Genomic DNA, 16,042 nt, shown 5'->3' with positions numbered 1-16,042 from the left:
ACCAGATGCTGGTAATGGCCAAAGTTATCAGATTGGGGTTCCCATATACTGCCTCATTGCTTATAGCATTTCTTGTAGGAGGGAACTCAGAAAATCATTATTGATTGTGAAAGATCTGCTTTAAGGAGCTTGTCCAAACCACAGGGAGGTGGTGAGACGAAGGCAGGGACAGATGTCTTTTCCTCAGGGCTGCACCCAGCTGTCTTTGTCCCTGAACCTATGTTTTCATTCTGTGAGCTCCTTTCTCCTTTTCTACACATCTTCCTTTTTCAAACAAGGACATTTATACAGGTTTGGGTTTTTTTTCTTCCAGGAGCTTGGTCCATTCAGTGAGCACAATCTATTTGGTTCATAAATCCTGTAAGAGTAAAAGGAAATCATTACATCATACTGTGATTAAACATTTAATACCTTTCTAAAATTATGCATTCATGGGAAGGCAGTGAGTACAGGGTTGAGTTTCATGTTCTTGAGTAGAATATGCTTTAGTGTTCATAAATCCTTCTACTTCTGCTACACTCAGCCTTTCCTCCTTCCTTTCACCTCCACCATATCTTAAATTCTTTGCTGTGCTCTCCATCCTGTCAAATTCCACTGCTGTGCACCGGCAGCATCACTGATTTCTGTTCCTCACCCTTTACCATTACACATACAAAGATTTTTACTTGCCTTGGAAGCTCTGAGATGGAATATGTTCTTGTCAGTGAAGAGATTTCTTGGAGACCACCTACACAGTGCCAACAAATCTCTTCTGCGATTATGTAAATCAACTAAGCCACTCACGACTTGGCCCCAAGTTTATGCAGGTTTTCTAGACTGCCAAACTTGAAACACTACTAAAAAGCAAAGCTTTAATTAAATACTTGTAAACATTTTCTTTATATGAAAGAAATGCATATTTTCTGCTAATATGCTTTTGGAAATGACTGAACTACTCTTAAAGGGACTTACGAGACAACCACAAGCCTGAGTAAGTAATTCAGTGTAGGAAATTCCAGCTAACAAGTTCACCTTGACCAAAATAAAGGTAACTGAAACTGGGCCTTATTGTTTGATTACCCAGCTGCAGAGGGCCCTAACAAAACTTTAGGCAATTGTGCCCTTACATATATAGAAACAGGACTGTGTTCTCAGCCCATATCTTTGAAATTCTCAGTGTTTAATTTAATTTTTGAAGAAAATGTTTATGCAGTCTCACATGTATGTGTGTTTACATATTTCTGCCTCCGTCCTCCATCACATATTTTTTTTAATTCAAGGCCTATTGAATTAAAATAGGCATAGTATAGTTTACATTGGAAGAGGCATCTACAGGACCCTTCTTCCAGCCTCCCACCTCAAGCAGGGCTAACTTCAACATTACAGCAGACAGCAGGCTTGGTTGATTTCTCAGCACCTCTGATGATGGAGCTTCTACAGCTTCTGTAGGCAGACTCCTTCACAAATTTATTTTCTTGTAGATTATGCTGGGTCTGCTTTTATAAGAAATACTAATACTAATGTCCAAATTAACTGTTCTGGCAACATTTTCTACTGTATATATACTGTTTATACTGTTTTCATTTTCTACTGTATGTCTTCAAGGTCTTGCTATGAGTACAAACCAGTTACTTGAACAAAAATTTTCTTGTTTCTCCAACCCCAACACTTGCAAGATTTGAAAGCCAATCAAATCGGGGAAAAAAGTTATAAAGGTGAAGGGAAACATTCCAATGTTTTGGAACCATTCCACAGGTTTTATTGTATCATCTGTAGAACGGTAATAAAGAGGAGGATGAGCTGGCTAGACAGTCACTGTGATTGTTACGAGAAGTCACAAAAAATCATCCTTTGCTGACAATATTAATTTTCCAGGGAGACCCTCCCTTATGCTGCAGCATTCAAAAATCAGCTTCTCTTATCTAAGTAAAAACAACCCTTTTAAAAAGTCTGTGTCCTGTGTTTTCCATTAATTTAGAAGATGTAAAGGCAACTTGCAGAAGCTAATTGCGAAATCTCAGCAGCTTCCTGCTTTGAATGAACTTAATAGATGGGCTGAAAGCCACTCAGAAATCTATTGCAACATTGTATGTACTTTTTTTTCCCCCTTCTAGGTCTCAAAATGTAATTTCCTGATCCAGATTCTGTGCTTCTCTTCTGAGTAATGGTCCAGCAGGCAGGATGCTGGGGATGGCACGGCCAACACAAAACTCAGCTGGAGCACTGAGCAGGCTGGAGACTCAGGTAGGTGTCACTTAAACAACATGATATTTTAGGAAATTTCAGCAAAGCTTTTAAGATTATTTTGCAACCCAACAAGAAAACTAGGTAACGGAGCAAATATAAAGCTTGGAAACCTTTCCAGTATTTTAGATAATTTTCTGTTTTTCTACTCGTTGTTCACTTATACTAGAATTACATAGTAAATAGGCCTGGGTTTTTTCACATTTGTATTTTTCACAGTTAATTTGTGGCACAGCAAGTTCTAGCAGATCTTCCCTCCTGCTTGGACCTAATGACTATGACTGATCTTTCATAAAATGAGGCTAAAAGCCTTGACCCACAAGGGTGTTTAATATAGGAGGAAAATCCTTGCAAGTGTCCAACCTCGTTAACACTCTTCAGAGCTCCTCAGCATGTCTTGAGCTTTCTGTATCAGCTGCATTTCCAGAAGGCAGTGTGGCCAGGTGACCTTGTTATAACCCCAAAGACATTAGCATACGGTGGTGTTCCAAAACAGGTTCTGCAAGAGGCTGCTGTGCGCAGAGTCGAGATAGTTGATTTATTAACAGTTCTGCAAAGAAATGGGGAATGGGTAGCAAATCCACAAAGCCAGTACAACAGCTGTAAAAACTTTTCACTAATTATACATTTTATCAAACAAAGGCATTAATATTCAGGGCTACAAGTTACATAGTTCTCTTGTTAATTATTGTTCTGTCTTCTATTGGTTAACTAACTCCTCTCACTTCTTACACTCATTAGTCTTCATGCTCAGTCTTCTCTCTTCTTTTGAGTTGGTGGGTTACTTGAGTTAGTGGTCATGATTTCCCCGTAATGGAATTACCTTTACCCATTCAGAACCCATTTCCATACAGTTACCAAGTGGGCTTTATTAGTTTCTTCCTTATCTTGGGAGTTCTGCCTTGTGGCCCATAAGTTCTGTATTCTTTGTGTCCACTATCAGTCGTGCACCTTTCTCCCCAAGATCACTGAAGCACGCCCAGCCCTAAACTTCAACGAGGCAATTCTACCAACAAGTAACTTATCTTCTGAACACCTGGACACTGATGGCATCCAGTAACCCCCTACCTGCACTGGAAGGCCACTCCTTACCTTCCTCCGGGTCAGCAGGGAGACCTGTTGCTGAGGGACCTGGCAGTCTGAGATGGGATTCACCCATTTCCAAACACTTGATTGTCCCACAACAGCAAGCAGAACAGAGGGCTGCCTGCATGGTACCTTGCCATGAAGGAAAAAACAGAGTGCAGTAGGGCTTCAAAGCAGGCAGGCACCATGCTCTGCCTCCACGATTCCTCCACAGCCTCATCTCACCTGGCCTTCCCTGCCAGCGTGCTCCAATATGGATGAATAGATCCCTGTGCAAAGCTGGTCTGCCTTAATATAAGGGAAAAGTGAAGCTGTTGCTTAGGACAGGTTGTATTCTATTTACAGTAAATTTTGATCAAAGTTTCTTTAGCTTCTTCACTCCTAAGGGTGTAATTGCTGATAATTGAAAATAGAGCTCATCTTTTCCGCTGGCCTTCCAGCTGCTTTTCTGCAGAAGTCATGGAACCAATTTATCAGCTCAAAACTCAGTTGGCCCTTGATTACCCAATAGCCAGAGGGATTATATCAGACTCTTAGCTTTTATTAAAAGAAAGAAAAATATAGACCTCCTGATTCTGAAGAAAAATTTGAAACTCCAGTCCCACCAATGTAGCCTATGGAAAGTTGAGAGGATTGAAGCAGACGGCAGCAGTTTATGGCACAGATGAAGAATACAGCCATACAGAGAGAGTAATTTGTCATAAGATTTGTTTCTTGCTTCTGTTCAACTCCTTACCATTTTGCTGTTTGTATTCTGTTGTGAGACTGGGCTGAAACACGAAAGATCACTATTAGGAAATCATAGTAATTTCTGCTTGTTGTTGGCTTCAGGTGTCTGTGACTACTGTGGCCTAGAGAGCTGCACAGATCTCCTTGTAATGGGCCTTGTTATAGTGTTCCCACTTCTACATATTTGTGGCCTACACTTCTACCATTTTCTGCATTATATTCCATCTCTCCACACCAGACTATAACTCCCTGAGCCTCGTCCCTATACTTTTAGCCTTCTGCCTGTGTTCTCATATAGAGAAGCAGGTCCTGGCACTTCTCAGATGGCACTGAAGACGTGATACATGATATTTGTTAGTGGCAGAGCAGGTCATGAGTCACTATCTTGAGCAGGCACAAGTTACTGCATGCGAGTTCTTCCGCAGTGATTGCCTGTAGTACATGTGAGTCAAGTTAAGGTTATCAACACTTCTAAGCTTGTAAAAAAATCAAATGCATCTCAAGTTGCTATTTATGCTGAGCATTTCAAACACAAATACAACCAGTGTTGTTTTGACTTCAGTATTTCTCCAACTGCTCTTAAAGAATATAAAAAGGTATTACTCATGTAGCAAGACGCCAACACAGGATTGTGTGACTATCTCAGTAAGTAAGCTTACTTTGCCCCCTGGTCATACTAATGTTGCTTCTATTATGACTTATCTATTTAAAGACCCTCGTCCTTCATGATAACTTAAAAGTCATGTCTTCTGGAAGCAATTCTGTTTGCTTCCAAAGCCAGTGAACATTTTTAAATACAACTCTACCACTACCCCTTTTAAAGGTTTATGCAAGTTTATTCATCTGGTATTTTTGCTGTTACTTTATCATCTCTTAAATTAATCATTCTAATCTGTTTCTCTTATCTATACACAGTGAATGATGTAGCTGTGAAGGTGCAAACAAAAAGACAACCTCCTTCCTAATAAAGCTTAGTATCTAAAAACTTGTGTAACATGCAGCCAGGTGCAACGTATACGTGTAACATCTACGTTTTACTTACTAGAGTAAAAAAATGTAGATAAGTTGAAAATATTAAATCATTGTAAAATAATCTTCTATGAGGAAAAAGCTGAGTGGATTTCAGCCACTAAGAATACATTGTTGTGCACTCTGTTATAGTTTTGTACAGATTTTTTTTTCTTAAAATCCTTAGTGATCAATAAGGATTTGAACTGGATGATGCTTTTCTAAATAAGCTATCTTTTCATTTGTTTTTAACAGAATATTTATATAAAATACTTTCTTAGAATCTACTGCACAAAAGCTAACTAAGCACGTTCTGATAATGTTAGAAGTGTCGGAACAGTTTCCAGAGATCAGCTCAAAAAGGTATCACTCACTGGAACAGACAGGTAGTTACAACAATACCAGAAAATTAATAAGCAGGGTTCCCAGTCAGTTTTCCAGAAATCAGATCAGTTTTTCATTATCAAAATAATTTGTAGTAACTGAATCTCTGTTGGTCACTTTGCTTTGTTTTCTCCATACACTAGAAGAAAAGGTGCCATAAACAAAAAGTTAGAAAGTAGCTGGTCCTTGGGAACTTGTCAGGGTAGCAGTCAAAGAAAATATGAATCTACAGACTCACAAATAACCCGTTATCCTTAGTGTAGCAACTGTTGTTTCTGCATGCACTGAACTAGCTCCTGTGCAGTGCCAGTCTGGGGGCTGTGTGATGCTCTTAAGTGGTGGTATAGAAGGACATTGTTCAGGAGATTGCTGAATAAAAGCTTTTTTTCTGAAATTTGTCTTTAATATAAACCATTAAATTAATGTAAAAATGAGAATAAAATAAATAAAGGGACTGGGGAGACGTATGTTTCACCTGGTGTCTGGTTCCACTGATTCTAAGAGCTACTAGTACTAGCAGGATTTTTCATTCTCTTAGAAGTTTCTAGAATAGTTTACCATATGGTTTGAAGCTACAAATTGACTAAATTACATGTTATTCTTATGTATGTATCTCTCGCTGAATTTGAAAGTTTAAAAGATGTGGTTAGAGTATTCCCTTGCTCATATTAGGGAATCTGAAGTAAATGTAATATTTCTTAATTTTTTATGTCTTACAGAAAAGGGAGTTGTTTTGTCATTTCACTAAAATGCATTAGCAGCTACATTTGCAGGGCTACACATACATTTACATTATCTTCATCTTTTCTTCACAGTCTCGTTATATCAAAATTTATTTTTAAGAAGATCACTGAAGTGCCACCAATACCTATAATTCATTCATTCACTCATGAAAATTTTTAAAATCAGCCCCAATCTTGGTTGTTAATTTCTTTTCTCTGAAAGGTGTTAAAATGCCTGTTCGTTACTCAGTTGAGTCAGTGAAACTCTGTGCCAGTTCAAATTGAGTGTTAGGCCTATTTATCTGCTGAAGGAATAAAACTCACTGCACACAGCCCTTGACTTCTGGTGTTCAGAATGTGCAGTTCTGTGAAGGATTACACATTGCTACTGAGAGTGCATTTTCTCCTACCTCCCTTCCCATCATCAATATATTAAGCATTCTTTTTTTTTTTTTTTAACACTATCAACTTTAGGTCTACAACTGGAACATAGTCATATAAAATAGCTTTTATTAGCTATTTCATAGTCATGTTTGAATGAAGTTTTCTGTGCAGTATTTTGTTACACCTTTGTAACCATCTAGCCAGTTGTAAACTACATTTATTCTACTGTACTTTAAACCTACTAAGGTTGCTGGGAAAATGAAAAATCCAGGCATATTCAGTCTCCATATTCACACTCAAAGGTATTTTTGACAAACACCAACCATGTAACTAACTCTTCAGTATAAGAGTTAAAATTTATCAAAGTCCTAAAAAGAAAGAAACTACAGGTGAGCATAGAAATTAGGTTGCAACTTCAATGGGCATTTCTATGAATTACTACATAACAATTTTTTAATTATATAATTTTGAGAAGTGAGATAGTTAGGCTATAACATGGTGGACATGATTGCTATGTGAGAAATTTCCAAGAAAACCAGAAGCAACTCAGGAGAGTTTTGCTCTGTTTCCTTTCTGAAGAAAATTGCCTGTTGGAGTCAAGCCTCCTAAATTACAGTTTTCCTTCAGTACTATGATAGGTTGCAGACTTGCCTTCTCCTGTCCTTGCTCCAGTGTCTTCCATCCTCTGACATCCTCAGTCTTAACCTGGATCAGACCTTTTTTGCAAAGCTGAATGAAGAGGTGTTCTCTCTCCAAGCTTTCCAGATGATGGTGGCAACAAAGAGGGAAACCATGGAACAGCCATTCCAAACCTGATGAAAAATACAACTTTCATGATTGTTGCCAAGGAGAAATGGATGTAATAAATATATGTAATAAATGTATTCTGTTCCCTACCTCCTGAGTGAGGATAACAAAGTCTCTTCCATAGAGAGGAGCATTTTTCTTTTCAGAGTAACAAATAAATATTTTATAATTAATAAAAGAATATATTACGGAATATTACAAAAATAATATCCTTTTTGTTGGCTGCTTTGCTCACCATCCATGTGTGTAGAATAAGATCAATTCAATTATCATATCCATTGCTCAGACCATGGAGAGAAACCTGTCTGAAAAAAGAGAGAGGCATAGAAAATTGTTAGAAGACAGTACTGAGAAACACAGCAACATCCAGAAACAGCTACTGAAGTAACTGCAGAAATGGTTGGTCCTGCTTGGGAATAGCCCAGTTAAAACTTTTAAAACAATTAAAAAGTCCAGAAAAGCCCTACAGTCTAAAATGAATGCCATGCTGAGAATGACCATGTGCTTCTCCCTCACTCAGGCTGCAAGACAATAAATCACTCACACATGAGGACCTCTCTTCCTCCTGCTTGCCTTTCTGTGCATGGACAGCAAACAGAAATGAAGTGTGTGTTGTAGCCCAAACAAACCTGTGGCCTCAGTACTTGCAGGGATGCCCACTACATCTGCATTGTTACATTCAGGGATGTTTGAAATATTTATTCTTATAGGCTGAACTTCGTGGTGTAAGGTTTGCATTCTTGTGGGGTTTGTTTTTTTGTTCTGGTAAAAAACATTTATATTTGACAAAGGTATAATGCAGCACCAAAATGTGTTTTTGTAAAGAAAGGGATCCATAAAATCCTTCTACTTCTAGCTTTCTTGAAGACTGTCTTGATGCTGTGCTAAGCTGCCGGGAAGGATTAAATTGCATGGACAGCTAAAGTCTCAGCAGTCCTGCTACCCAGCCACTGTGGAACTGCCCTCCCTTGTTTTTGCTGGTATTGTGTCAAAGGGGGAGAGTTTTGCAGGCACTTGAGGCAGACGCTGTCTGTATGTTACTAATTAGCCTCATCATTTACTCATTGCAAACTCCTTTAATACCTTCCAGACAAGAACATTTTGGTCATTCTACAACTTCTTGAGATCCTCCCCCCTATTGGTTTTGTCTTATGACTGAACCACAGGCAGGGTAGTGGAGTGCTGTCATATCAGTATCCAGCGCAGAAGTATTGTGAATCATTGTTCTTTCACAGCATTCATAGTTCCCTAAGCCAAGAAAGAATGCTTTCCTGAATGAAGTTATTCTGGAAAAGTTTATTCACAGCTCTTTTTTTTCTGGAGGAAAGACAAAAATGTCAGCGTGGCAACTCACTTTTAAGTGAAAGCAGCTTCAAGTGGAAGTGTATTAGCACGCTCGTTTTTTTAAGATTAAAAAAAACTCCCTCCCTAAATACAATCTAGAAGTTTCACTTCATCTCAAGATAGGTGATTCATCAAGTCTTTTTAGAAGGAACGTGGGATTTAGTTGGACTTACTACCCCCTGTAGTTTCTAACAGATATCCTGGGGGAGAGGAGGGTGGCTGTGGGGGGAGGAAAAGACCATTTGTTTGTACTGATTTAAGGCAAATAGCTATGGAAATAACAGTTACTTCTATGAATTCTGTTAGTGATAAAAGAAAGTATAGCTATATATTAAAAATATATTTGTCATGCAGATATTAGCAGTCAGTTCTCTGATCTGTGCATCAGACAACTTCCAACTAAACCCATAAAGCACAGGCTGCTATGAAAGTAATTGTTTCTAGTGCAACACAACACAATGCACCAGACCATTTATGTCTCACAATAGGCTTTAAAAAGTAGAATTGTTAGCCTTTATGTCTTGGCTAAATTCTTATGTGGGTAAGTATTTTCCCTCTCTCTTGAATCCTAAGTATGTCTTTCTTCACGTCTCCTTGTCTCACCTTCAAGCAAACTTTTCAGCAGAGAACTTTGGTTTGCATGATTTGTACTCTTCTGTGTCCCTAATTACTCTGCAATTTTTCTCCTTTAACCAGTCGTGTTCCCCAGAAATACCTAGCTACATACAAATAATGACTTCCCATTTCCTACACAAACTATGTGGATAACTACATGATTTTACCTTTTTTTTTTTTTTTTTTTTTTTTTTTCATTAACAGTATTATGTAATGGACTGTGGCTTTGAGCCTGGACTTACGCTCATTTTGTTTCATACAAAAGAGATGTTTCTCACCTCATTATCCAATTCCACACAGTTAGAGACTGGCACCATTTTCCTGCTCTCTTGATTCTGTTCAGAATGCCGAGAGGCTATGCTGCAATTTGGCTGATCTTAAGCTTTCCCAGCATATTTTGGTGGATTTAGTCCTTCTAAGATACAACTCTCTGTTACTAAAGAGGCCTGATTTTAAACTTTTCTCTAGTAATTGATGTGAATTTCATTTTACATCATGATACTAATGCAAAGGAGAGACAATAAAATAATATGTCAACATTATTAAGTCCGAAAACATACAAATCAGTCACAATATTTCTCATTCCATCTGTTGTTGATTTGCAGGTAAAATTGCCTGCTTACCTTGGGAGGTGCACTATGGCATTTTAGATTCAAATTTCTGTCTTCCTATCCTTCTGACTGGGACAGAGTTCATTTTCTTCCTCATGTCTGGAACAGTTCTGTGTTTTGGACTTAGGCTGAGAATAATGTTGGTAACACTCAGGTTTTGGTTGTTGCTGGGAGAGTATGAGGCCATTTTATCCTGAGATTGGCCATTTTAGCTACCAGTCTTTAAAAAAAAAATCCTCATAGTACCTAATAAATTAGGACTAAATTTTTGTTTAGTCTGCAGAAAACAGTTGATTCAACTAGTAGCAAGGTTGGACTCCAGCAGTTCCCCTCTCAGAGGCAAAAGGCCATAGATGTCTTTGAAGGTCTTTCTTCTTCTTTTTCATGTCCTTTTCCATTTTAAGAAGAGTCCAAGTGATGTTACTACAAGAGCTGTGAAATGCAGTGGCATATGTATTAAGAGGCAAATAGCTCCCTCAGAATGTTGAAGACTCCTCTCTAGAAGTCTTAGGGACTAGGTAAAGATCTTTAAAAAAAAAAAAAAAGACATTTAGTTTTAGAAAGGAAAATGGTACTCCCAGAAGCCTCTTCTAGTCTGTGACATTAATAATATGATATTGCTCAATAAACCAATGCACTGTCTCAAGACAATGGAAAGCTGGCTTGGGTGCCACTGAAATTCTAAATGGTTTAGTAACCAGTCTCTCAAGAACAATTCCACTGTGTGAACCCAGAGGAGAAAGTAATTTAACTTCCAAGGAGCAGGATGGTTGTTTACCTGAAAATATACACTGGCATTCAGGAGCATGGGCAAAAATCCAGTTGAAAATTCTGTTATAGGTACCTGCTCTTACCATTTGTATTCTCTCTAGACAATCAGAACACACAAAGTCTAGCTCTCATTTCTAACATTTAATTTATCTTTTCTCATGTTCTTCTTTTGAAATAATTCCTTCTTTTTTTCAGTCTTTCCTTTTTTCTTTTTTTTTTCTTTCTTTCTTTTTTTTTTTTTAAGGACAAAACCTCCACTCATCTCCTGCCCTCATATAACTATCTCTCAGATTCATAAGATTTTATGGTTGCTTGTAGATTATTTTGCATAATTTAAATGATATATGAATATTTCAGGTCTCATTTTAAGCTGTGTGCAATTTCAGGATACACAGGTCATAGTGAGGACAAAGTAGTTTTCTAGTAGTTTTCATCCAGCTAAAGATGAATGACTTATAATGACAATAACGCAGTTTATGTGCAGTGCATATGTGACAATTTTTAATAAGAAACTAATAGATAATTTGACTGCCACTCTCAGCAAGATAAACAGAAGCTTCACAATCAAAGAATGAATCTTGTTTTGTGTGAGTTAAATGTGACGAGCTAAACTATTTCTGACATAGCAGGAAAAAAGGAGCATTCTCAAAGTAATAGGTAATTCTTTTTGCTCAGTATCCCTTAGATTTTTTGGAGGAGCACCCTTAGGAAAAATATGCTAGGCATTTGAGTAGTAGAAATGCCTCACTCTTACTGAAACCAATAGAATAAAATGGTATCTATCTTTCCTCCAGCTGACCACAAACTGGGGTCTATGGGATGCAGTTTTGCTATGAATTCTGTACATTCCTGCCTTGGTCTAAAAAGGAATTTTGAAAGTTTGTTACATTGTTCCAGGTATTTAGAATTAGTAAATGATAGAGCTCTTCCATGCTTTTTTAAATTCATAGTTTAAAATGAAGAGAGAAGGAAGTTTGTTTTCTTTTTCTCAGCTAGATTGCTCAGTTTTGAAATAGCTATTGCAAATGAACAAAATGTTCTCACAGTGCCTGGTGAACTGAAACAAAAATAAATAGATCAAAACCAGAAAGACATAAACGACTTTGTTCAGGAAAAGGGTAAATGCCAGCATTTGCTCCATTGTAATGTCTGAAAATAACACGTATGTTTATTCAAGATAGTGACATTATGACTTTTAGAAAACTCAAGCTGACCTAAAAAAAGAAAGGTATGTTACCTTAGGTTGTACAGGCTTGTAAAAGCAGTGCTCTTCAGAAAATTACATTAGGAAGGGGCCAAATTAATGTAACATTTTCCATTTTAAAATTACTTTCTTTCATATTTTACGTTTAGAACTCAACAGCGCCTGTCAAAAATTGAAATGTATTTACGTAGAAGAAATTTTTATGTAAAATTCTAAAGAATTGATTAAAAAGCAAATACTTATCTGTGCTGATAAACAGCAAGGGAAAAGAGGCTAAAGTTATAAACTTGAAAACACTAGCCCCAGATCTGACAAACTTTATATGAATTCTCCTTTGCTGATTTCCAGCTTCACCATTCAAATGTGATGAAAATCTTACTTGAAAAAAAATACCGTGGGGAAACCTCATCTTTATCTTACCATCCTCTTATGCCTTACCACAATATGGATGTGGCAGTTACCTATAGCTGAATCAGGCATTTATTTCAGTGGGAGATCCTGAAAGCAGTCTGATTTGAAATGAGACTAATTCTTTTCATTATTGATGTTGATCTGAAGATATGCACTTTCCAATTTGTAAGAAGTATGAATTTTTCTGGCAGACTACATTATCTCCCCAAATGTTTCTTTTACTTACCCAGACTACTCATAATTCTGTCAATGATATTTGTACACATATATACACATTTAATAGAACTGATTGGCTTTTTGCAATGTGGTCATGGATTAAACTTACAATATGCATTTCATCTCTTACAGTTTATCTTGCCTCTTATATGAGCATATCATAATCATTTATAACCTCTCAGTTACTGTCAATGCAGTGAGTTGCTATTGGCTTGACAACTTGTGTGTTAAATAAAGTTAGCAATCCTACAGTGCTAACTCTTTTACCCAAGCACTTCCTCTGTTTCAATAATATTGGTCTACACAGCTTTATAATATAAAGGCACCCAGGGAATTATTTACTCTTCGCAGTACTGCCAATTATTTTAAGATACAGTTATTTTTAACATCCCCATAAAGTACTTTCTTCAGTCTTTTTTAAAAATACTTTTATCTAAGTGAATGTTCTCAGTCATAGAGTCACCTTACCCCTTCTGAAAGAAAATTTAAAGTTTTCTGGATGAGTGCTGTGCTGCACAGTTAGGAACTTTGACTACCACTTACGCTTTTGACTGCATTAGTTCTCGTTATTTTAAAAACACACAACCTCTTCCAGTCTTCTGTTCAGTTTGGGTTTGGCTGCCAAGAAATGAAGGAAAACCATCATCCATATGAATAGATAGAAGAAACTTCAAAGAGTGACAAGTACTGTATGGCACTCAGCGCTTGCATGAAAAAAAGTGGTTCAGTGTGCAATCTCATAATGGCTACATTCCACAAAAATACATTCAAAATTTACATGAAAGTGGAAGGTTTGTGTAGCACACACACACTAGAGTTTTTCCAGTAATCACTTCTCCTGTATTCAAACTCAAGAGACTAAGGACGATTGCTATTGTTTTAAGTCTACTGCATCATTATTTATAAGTGATTTAGGGTAACATAAAGCAGAATTAATTTTTTTTCCAATTTTTTCCCTTTTTTTATACGTATCCTATATGACATAAATCTGCAGTAGAGATATTTTGTTCTTCTTTCTTAGAATCATGATTCTAGTTTTTTTCTGCCTATTGGTCTGTTTACAACAGCTTGTGTGCTGCTTTCCTCGGTTGTTCAATAAATCTGTTTTTCCATGGTTAACACTTTGGTCAAATTCTCAAAAATTTTGGAAATCAAAATAACTTGATTGGTTTCAGTAAAACTATGGCAATTGACACACATTAGGATTTCATTCTGCTCTTTAAATAGGATTAAAAGCATGAGAAAAATTACAGTGCTTCAAACTACATTCTACCTCTTTACTTCAGGATCCAGTAAATTCCAGTAAAAGTATAGCTGTAAGAGAGGGTCATGTATCATAATTTTCCTTTAAAAAAACTTTGAAAATTTTGCCTTACTTTACCATTTTGAGAACTGCATTGTCTATTTTTAGTCTTCTGTTGTGTTCTGTGTGTGTTAGAGACCTCTGGTAGCATATTGTATCATTCACAGTCTTTAGTTGAGTCTTTTCCTAAGGCTGAGATATTATTTGTTCAGCAGTTGCTCCCATGACAACTATTTTTGTGATCTCAGAATTTCCAACTTCTGTGCATCAGTATGACAGTATTTTGCTGTTTAAGTTTCCATGTTGGATACTGTTTTAAATGTTAACATCCTACCACTAAAGGCACAGAAATCATGTTTTCATTCCCTGTTGGATGTTTGTTGCTATGATAAATATACCACAAATAATATTTACAGGGAGTGCCTTACAGCATATATATATAGATTGGGCCACATTTTGTAGAACAATATTCAGCACTGAGTAATTCTGGCTCTATTTTTTGTGTCTTATTAATGTCCTTTACATTTCGAAGCTCCTGTTATTCCTACTGCTTATTTATCTGGGAAAGTTTATTCTGAAAGGCCTTTTAACTAATTATTGCATATTGCATCCTGAGGGGTGTTGCCTGGGGAATAAATGGTCAAATCTAACCATCTGTGTCCTACAAGTGAGTTTCTTGCTATATACTTGTTCTTTACAAATGTATTACAAATACTATGTATTTGAGTTAAATTAATTTTGCCACTAGCAAAACTTGGGGCTTCTTTATGTCAATCACAGTGTTTGCCAAGCTAATCTAGCATTAATATCATGTATCCTTGCATCAAGACAACATTAAGTTGATCTTTCACAGTTTAAGGAGTGGTTGATACCTTGAAATGACTGACATTACATGGGAGGATGTAAAGAGAAAGAAGCTTTCTTTGCTGGCTGGATTTTGCCATCTGGGAAATATTGCTTAAGAGAGATCCTGAACAGACAGGCAAGGGGTGAGCAACGTGTTTGATGTCTTGGAATCTCAGTTGTATAAACAGGGACCTGTCACCCCTATTTCAAGCAGAGCTATTGATGGAAGAGGCCTGTGGTCATCAAGTGTTGTTTTATTTCTATGAGATTGTGACTTTCAAATTAGTGAAAGCAGGACAGACTAAAAGGAAGGCTCTTAATTAGTAATGTTCATACTTCTATTCAGCTAGCAATATTAACCCCTAAGTATTGCAGCACTTCTGTTGTTTTACACTGCTACTATGACTGTAAATTTCTTTGGAAGGGTATAAAATCTTTCTTTGCTCCAGGGACAAACTTCCTCTCAGGTCTATAGCCGAGTGTAGGACACATCTTCATAAGGCACTGGGCCTCAAACATGCTTTGAAAAAAAAAAAACAACAAAAACAAACCAAAAAAAGGTCAAAGGAAATATTCAACTTCTTACATTTCAAATTCTGATGTTTAAGGTATTGAGTGGAATAGCAATGACTCTGTGACCTTTTGGCAAAATTTTCAAACAGGCATTGCAAACTTTACTCTGGCATAAATGCCAATTAGCAAGAGCACACAGGAGAAGGAAGTCCTACCGGAGAACTGTCAAAGCAAATCAACAAGTACTTAAGCAAACCAAGAACATATAAATGCAAAACCTGATTAAAACTGAGAGTTTCTCGCCATGCTGATTACTGAGAATAACATTTTTGAAGGTCAACACTAATACAAGCAGAATAAGCTTTTTAGGAGAGTTCTCCACAAGAGAGTCACCACTGTACAATAAAAACAAGGAAAGCTTGTATTTCGGGGGAGGAGGGGGGGAGGAGGAGGAGAAGGAGGAGGAGAATAACCAAATGGGAATCATGTTTAAAGAATGCCCAGTTTAAATGCTGAAAAAAATCTTTAACCAGCCCAACTCTATCTAAATACAAAACTTCTAAGAAAGCACTTTAGCTTTAGGACATAAAAGCTTGAAGACATAACAGTCTAAGGTGTGGTTTGGCTCTCATCCAGACAAGCATTCAGCCACTGACTTCCTTTCTCGATCAGTAAGTACAAGCTAGACAGAAAGCCCACTCTTTGCCTTCAAACCTTGAGGAGGAGGGCTGCTGGTAACACCTGGTGGAGCTTGAGAGCTGATTTCCTGGGCTTCTATGCAAAGATTAGTGGGGAGGGAGAAGAGGAACTACAATGGCTGTGGAATCATGATGGGTCCAGGCATCATGATAGCAAAGAAGCAACT

The 16,042-nt window shown here is 37.2% G+C and overlaps 1 protein-coding gene across 3 annotated transcripts in view; it reads left to right on the top strand.

Annotated features, from left to right (window-relative positions):
• The window catches only part of IL15 (interleukin 15), a 67,876-nt gene that overhangs the window by 9,292 nt on the left and 42,542 nt on the right, over positions 1-16,042 (top strand). For all 3 annotated transcript variants that reach the window (XM_050330620.1, XM_050330622.1, XM_050330623.1), the window contains one exon: positions 2,094-2,223. The gene's annotated coding sequence lies outside the window, so the exon portion shown is untranslated. The remainder of the gene's footprint in view (positions 1-2,093; positions 2,224-16,042) is intronic.

This window comes from Myiozetetes cayanensis, unplaced genomic scaffold (assembly GCF_022539395.1).
Source record: "Myiozetetes cayanensis isolate MyiCay16 unplaced genomic scaffold, myiCay2020 scf42, whole genome shotgun sequence".
Classification (NCBI taxonomy): domain Eukaryota; kingdom Metazoa; phylum Chordata; class Aves; order Passeriformes; family Tyrannidae; genus Myiozetetes; species Myiozetetes cayanensis.
Note: the sequence above shows the minus strand (reverse complement) of the source record. Positions and strands in the feature narration are given on the sequence as shown.